The sequence below is a fragment of the Camelus dromedarius genome, chromosome 2 (genome assembly GCF_036321535.1).
Source record: "Camelus dromedarius isolate mCamDro1 chromosome 2, mCamDro1.pat, whole genome shotgun sequence".
NCBI classification, from domain to species: Eukaryota; Metazoa; Chordata; class Mammalia; order Artiodactyla; family Camelidae; genus Camelus; species Camelus dromedarius.
Window position 1 is genome coordinate 111,631,248 of NC_087437.1, and position 7,245 is coordinate 111,638,492.

A 7,245-nucleotide genomic window follows, 5' to 3' on the forward strand; every position below is an offset into this window, starting at 1 on the left:
CAAAATCCATAACCCCAGAAAGACGTCAGACAAATCTAAACTGAGGGACAGTCTAAAAAATATATCACTGCTACTTTTAAAAACTGTCAAGATCATGAAAAAAAAAAACAAGGAAAAACTGGGAAACTGTCAAAGATCAGATGAGACTGGGGAGACATGACAACAGAATGCACTGTGATACCCTGGACTGGATCCTGGGATGGGAAAAGAACTCTAGGGGGAAAGTTGACGAAATACAAATAAAGTCTGGAGTTTAGTTAATAGCAATGTGCAAAAGCTGGTTTCTTAGTTTTAACCAATGTACCATAGAAGCATGAAAAAATGGACATGAGATGAAACTGGGTGAAGGTGTACAGAATCCTTCTCTCTTCAACTTTTCTGTAAATCTAGAATTATTCCAAAACTAAAAGTTTATTCAAAAGGAAACAAAGACCCATGCATACATAGGATCTTGGTATGTGGTAAAGACAACAGTGAATTTTCCACCAGAACATAGGTGCTGTGAAAACCCCCACTGAATCTAAGCCAGAATGGGAAAGAAAAAGATTCACATCAACACTGTCATCACTTGACATGTAGATTCAGGCAAGTCTACCACTGACGGCCATATGATCCACAAGGGTGGTAGGACTGACAAAAGAAGCACTGAAAAATCTGAGAAGGAGGCTGCTGAGATGGGAAAGTGCTCCTTTCAAGGATGCCTGGGTCTTGGATGAACTGAAAGATGAACGTGAGTGCAGTATCACCACTGATAGGAGGTATCACCATTGATAACTCCCTGTGGAAATTCAAGACCAACACATGTGACCATGGTTGATGCTCCAGGACCCAGAGACTTTGTCAAAACCACAATCACAGGCACAGCTCAGCCAGACTGTGCTGTCCAGCTTGTTGCTGATGATGTTGGCGAATTTGAAGCAAGTGTCTCCAAGAACAAGCAGACCTATGAGCATGCCCTTCTGGCTTACACGCTGGGTGTGAAACAACTAATTTTTCAGGTTAACAAAAGGGATTCCTACAGCTAGAAAGAGATATAAAGAAATGATTAAGGAAGTCAGCACCTACATTAAGAAAATTGGCCATAACCCTGACACAAGAGCATTTGTGCCAGTTCTGGTTGGAATGGTGACAACATGCTGGAGCCATGGAAAGTCATTCATAAAGATGGCAATGCCAGTGGAACCACAGTGCCTGAAGCCCTGGATGGCATCCTGCCACCAACTCATCCAGCTGACAAGCCCTTTTGTCTGTCCCTCCAGGACATTTACAACATTGATGGAATTGGTACTGTCCCCAAGGGGACTGGTATTCTTAAACCCAGCATGGTGGTCACCTTGGCTCCAGTCAACATTACAATGAAGTCAAGTTTGTTGAAATGCTCCATGAAGCTTCAAGTAAAGCTCTTCCTTGGGACTACGTGTGCTTCAATGTTAAGAAGGTGTCTGTCAAAGATGTTCACCACAGCAACATGGCTGGTGATGGCAAAAATGATCCACCAGTGGAAGAAGCTGACTTCCTGACTATTCTGAACTATCCAGGCCAAATCAGCACTGGCTACACACCTGTGTGAGATGGTCACCCAGCTCACATTGCTTGCAAATTTGCTGAGCTGGAGGACATTGATTGCTGTTCTGGGAAGAAGCTAGAAGGTGACCCCAAGTTCTTGAAATCTGGTGATGCTGCCATGGTTGATATAGTTCCTATAAGCCCATGTATGTTGAGAGCTTCTCTGATGATCATCCTCTGGGTCATTTTGCTGTTTGTGACAGTTGCTGTGGGTATCATCAAAGCAGTGGCCAAGGAGGCTGCTGCAGTGGGCAAGGTCTGCCCAGAAAGCTTGGGAGGCTAAATTAATATTATCCCCACTACCTGCCACCTCTCATTAAAAAATGTCAAGATCATATTAATCAGTGGTGAAAGAATGACCTCAGAACTGTTTGTCTCAATTGGCCATTTAGGTTTAATAGTAAAAGACTGGTTAATGATACCAATGTATCATGAAAACCTTCAGAAGGAAAGGAAAGTTTTGTGAGCCATTTGTGTGTGTGTGTGGGTGGGTGGGTGGGTGGCAGTTTTAAGTTTTAGTTTCTAAAATCAGCACTTTTTTATTGTGTGGATATATTTTTTTATTTCTATTAGATAAATATTCAAAAATGGAAATATTGGGTTACATGGTAAGTGTATTTTTACCTTTTTAAGAAACTGTCAAACTTTTCCAAAATGCTTGTACCATTGCACACCCCCACCAGCAGCGTATAAGAGTTCCGGTTGCTCCAAATTCTTGCCAACAGTTGCTGCTTTTTTTGATTGAAGTAGAGTTGATTTACAATGTTGTGTTAGTTTCAGGTGTACAGCAAAGTGATTCAGTTATGCATATTCATATATACTTTTTCAGATTCTTTTCTATTATAGGTTATTACAAGATATTGAATATAGTTCCCTGTGTTATACAGTAGAGCCTTGCTGTTTATCTGTTTTATATATATAGTAGTGTGTATCTTTAAATCCCAAACTCCTAATTTATCCATCCCACCCAGCCCTATTCCCTGTGGTAACCAGAGTTTGTTTTCTATGTCTGTGAGTTAGCACTTTTTAATAGAAACAACTTGACCAAAAATCTGGGACAGAATTTTGAGATCCCTTAAAACTAAGTTTAATGAGGAGAATAATGAGGGAAAAAAGATGGCACCTAAGATCAATGGGAAAAGCATGGTTTGATAGATTGCAAAGCATGTCCACAAACCCCTCCCAGCCTGGTGTTCAGGGCTCTTGGCAACAAGACTTTGCAGTTCCTCCCTCAGGTGGGAGCAGCATTTCTTCACCTGCCCAGGAGCCATTTGGATTTAGGGGTCTTAGCAGCCGAGTGCCACGGCCACCATGCTGCCATCTTCTCCTCATGTGATGTCCTTCTCAGAGTACTCCTGGCTTGCTAGTTTAAATTGTGACAGTTCTGTGCATTTGTATTATTTCCTTTCCTTTCTTTGGTCTTTATTAGTTCCATTTACTTTTTTTGGTGCCCATTAACATTTTAATTACATCAACGCCGCAATCTGACTTTGTTGCTATTGAAGTCATTGGAGATCACTCATTTCAAAGAGGTTTGTTTGGGACAAATCACCCCTGGAAGTGCAGGAAGACCAATAGAATGGCAGGTAGGCCAACTTGAGAGCTCTGGAGATGAGAAAATGGTGGGGGTGGTGGTGACTAGCATACACAGGGACTGGCAGACATCCCCGAACGAGTGATGGAGGAGAGCTGTGGCAATCCATGGGGGAAGAGCATCCAGGGAGAAGCTACAGCAAATGCAAAGGCACTGAGGTAGCAATGTAATCAGAGCGGTCAGGAAACAGCAAAAGGGCCAGCGTGTCTGCGAGGGAGGGAGGGCTAGAGTGGTAAAAATGAAGTCAGTTGGAGAGTGAGCCGGACACAGTTTATGCAATTCTTGTTGACAAAGTAAGGTCTCCATAGTATTTGAATTATCTAGATTTGCAGCTGCCAAACTTGGCTCCAAACTGCCCAGAGCGCTGCAAGAAACTCACAGATTGGAATATTTTTATAAGTTGAAGGAAATACAGCAACTCCTGACTTCTGTTGCAAACTACTAACTCAGGGTAGTTCAATTTCAACATTAGATTGAGCTACTTTTCTGTCAGAGCTGTCACAGTTCCATAAAACTGGGATTTCAGTGGTTACTGTGATAAAAGCAAGGACCAAGAAAAATATACATGAAACAGAAAGTGAGGGTGACGGTGTCCAATCAGATTTCAAGATCGGATAGACAGTGACATGCCTAACGGGTGCACACACCTCCTTAATAAATCAGTTATTTAAGAGTAAAATAAAAAATATTTTTCCTTTAAATAATATATACTTTTTCCCCCAAATAGCTACCTAATTGTTAGAACATAAATACTTGTTGTTTGGATCTAGCTATTTAATAAATTTGTAACAGTTCAGTTTTGTTTTGTTTTGGTTTGGTTTTTTGGCTTAATAGTCCTGTGAAATATCATTGAGACACTAAGGGTGCCAAGAACTTAGAAAGTTTGGAAACTTCTGCTCTATACCCTTAATTGGAACTTACTTTCATTGATTCTGAATTCCTGTCAATGGACTTTGATTTGTTTTCTTCTTAGTAGCCTGAAACTTCCCCTTGGGAATGATCATTTAAATTAAAAAAAAACTTTTTTTTCTTCAGCCATGTTCGTTATTCACAAGCACCAAGAGGTGGATGAAACCCAAGTGTCCATCAAAAGATAAATGGATAAACCAAATGTGGTGTATCCATACAATGGAATATTATTCAGCCTTAAAAAGGAAGGAAATTCTGACAACATGGATGAAACTTGAAGACGTTATGCTCAGTGAAAGAAACCAGTACAAAAGGACAAATACTGTATGAGCCCATTTATATGAGGGATCTACGGTAGCTAGATTTATAGAGACAGAAAATAGACTGGTGGTTGCCAGGAGACAAAAGAATGGGGAGTTATAGTTTAATGGGTACAGAGTTTCCATTTTTGAAGAGGAAAACGTTCTGGAGATGGATGGGAGCAATAATTGCACAACAACGTGAATGTACTCAATGTCGCTGAACTGTACACTTTAATTGGTTAAAATGGTAAATTTTATATTATGTGTGTTTTACGATAAAAAAATTATTTAGGAAATTCATGGGCCACCGTTACCATTTCTAAGGTGTAAGTTAAGATTCTCACCTACAGAGGGCGCCCTTGTCAGTTCCTAGTACATTCCCTTGCTGGGTTGCAGGAACTGTACCTTCTGAACCTGCAGTCACCTCTTTCCGCAGCACCACAGTCCTTGGCCTCCCAGACTCTCCCTCACCCTTCTGAGACTTCTGCTAAAAGATTTTTACTTCTGTTGACCAAAGGGAAGCAGACTGGGCTCATATGTGACCATCCTTCTTTTTCCTTCCTTCTCCAAGAGACAAAGTTACTAGAGGGACCAATGTGGTCTATGTACTTAAAAATGGTTAAGATGCTACATTTTATGTTATGCGTATTTTACCACAGTAAAAAATTATGTAGGAAAAGAAAGATTATATAGTGTCAGGACTTTGAGGATTGGAAGAGCTGATGTCAGATTCGGCTGGCATTTTGGAAGGAAGCAAGATTCCAAGAGCTCGGGCATGTCACAGAGGGCTGGGGACAGGGATGCTTCTGGGCAGGGGAAGAAGGTGAGGAGGCGAGCCAGGCCTGAGGAGGCCAACAGAGTGGGCTGGAGGTGGGGAGACAAGGGGATATTCAGAAAGCAGGGCAGGGGAGAGTGTCTCAGCCAGTTCACAGAAAGAAAAATTCTAGTGGAGGTGGGAAGGGTATATAGCTCAGTGGTAGAATGTATGCTTAGCATGCACGAGGTCCTGGGCTGAATCCCCAGTACCTTCACTTAAAAAAAAATTTTTTTTTTTTAATTCTGGTGGAAAAGCCCACCTGGGACAAGGGCCACTATCATCCAGGTAAGCAAGCTGGAAATTATTTCCATTGTTGCCTAACAAGGCAAATGGTATTTGATCACAAAGACATTCCTAGGGGTTTGAATGGAAACCAAACACTGTCTTATGCTCAAGCAACAACAATACACTAAGTCTACAAAATGGTTATGTTTCTTACCCTGCAGGGGCTTCTGCTATGAGTAGCCTTTCAGCTACATTTGCTCTAAGCTGTACCACCATCCACAACACAGATACCAGTAGTGGCAGAGCTGGGAGTCGAACCTGTGAGCTCTGAACGTGGAGCCCGTACAAGGACCCACTGCCCCCCGCTGTGTCTGCCTGCAGGGCAAGCCCGGTCCGTGCAGAGCTGGATGTGCTTCTTTCCAACCTACTACGGAGCTCCCTTCCATCAGCATACTTCCCTTTCTGATGGCAGAGGACCAGGTAGGAAGAGTGCCTGTCCTGAGAGGGAAGGGAGGAGAAGGCCAGGGGGTGGAGACGGGGACCGGGGTCTCTGAAACAAACTAGCCTGCTCTCAGGTAGGGCCCAGGTGGCTGGGTTCCCTGCAGCATTTATTGAAGGCGGCAGCAGAGAGCAGCCTCGGGGCTTCTGTGGGAACCCAGCACTCTCCAACCTTAGAAGGGAAAATGGTGTCTGCCCTCCTTCAGAAACTGAGTTTATTGCTTTGGATACTTGGAAATTTTCACACTGAGAACTCCCACGGAGCAGAATTCAATCATTCACAATGCTCCAAGAACCCCCACCCCACCCCCAAATTTTCTCATGCTGCATTCTTCTTTCATAAAGAGAAAAATATGAATAACAGGGAAACAAACTGAGAGCAAAAAAATTAATTAATTAAAACACGTATTTAAGAAAACATTAAAGAATGTCAAGGAACCAGTATAGGCTGAACTCAATATCCTGAAATCCTACATCTCATGTAAATAGGTTATGAGCTTTAGAGTCAAAGTGGACTTCAGCCTGCAGCATTTTCACTTTGCAGACTCGAGAAAAAGGAGAGGCAGGGAGGTAAACACCTCTGTGGGTGGCTGTCTGTCGGGAGCAGGATACAGACTCTTGCACTTGATGCCTTTGACCTTGGCTGGTCTGCTATACAGACACCAGTTTTGAGCCCATATTCTTAAAGACCTCCTTCCATCTGCTTCTGGGCCAAACATTCCCCACATGGCCTTTCTAGTGCCCTCCCCTTCCCAGCTTTCACCGTCCTCAGTAAGCAGACTCTTTGCTATTGATGTGGCTCTTTGGTGCCACCTCTATAAACAAACCACCATTTGTTGCTTTCTAAAAATAAGCCTTTTTAGCTCTGGACACCATTCTGCCTCACTGTCCTGAGTTGAAAGATTGGTTTCTTTGCAGCTGACAAATGGTGACTTATGTCTTCTTGGAGCAGCTGCAGCCCATCTTTGTTGAAAGCCCCAGAGCCTTACCTGGATGGCCCAGGTGAGAGGACAGGGTTGGGGCTGGGTTTAAATGCACAGCACACAAACATCGTCCACAGCAGGTTTGGCTATGTGGGAAGGGAAGTGGCCAGGAAGAAGAAAAACAGGGATGTAATTTGGAGCTGGAAAGAAGGAACAAAGTTGCTTCAAAAGTAGAGAAAAACAAAAGGCAGAAACTTAGGTATGTAATTTACAATGTGCTACAAGGATGCCTCTCACACGAAGGATGCGTGTTCCAGGTACAGAGATACGTCTCAAACTCGTGTGCAGGAAGGGCCCAGATTGCCAATGCTGCCATCATAAAGAAAGGAAGAACACTTTAATTTGACTCAT

General features: G+C 42.9%; 1 pseudogene; it reads left to right on the forward strand.

The window, feature by feature from the left end:
- The first annotated feature begins 530 nt into the window (after positions 1-530).
- LOC105098874 (elongation factor 1-alpha 1-like) lies at positions 531-1,570 on the forward strand (annotated as a pseudogene).
- The last annotated feature ends 5,675 nt before the right edge of the window (positions 1,571-7,245 follow it).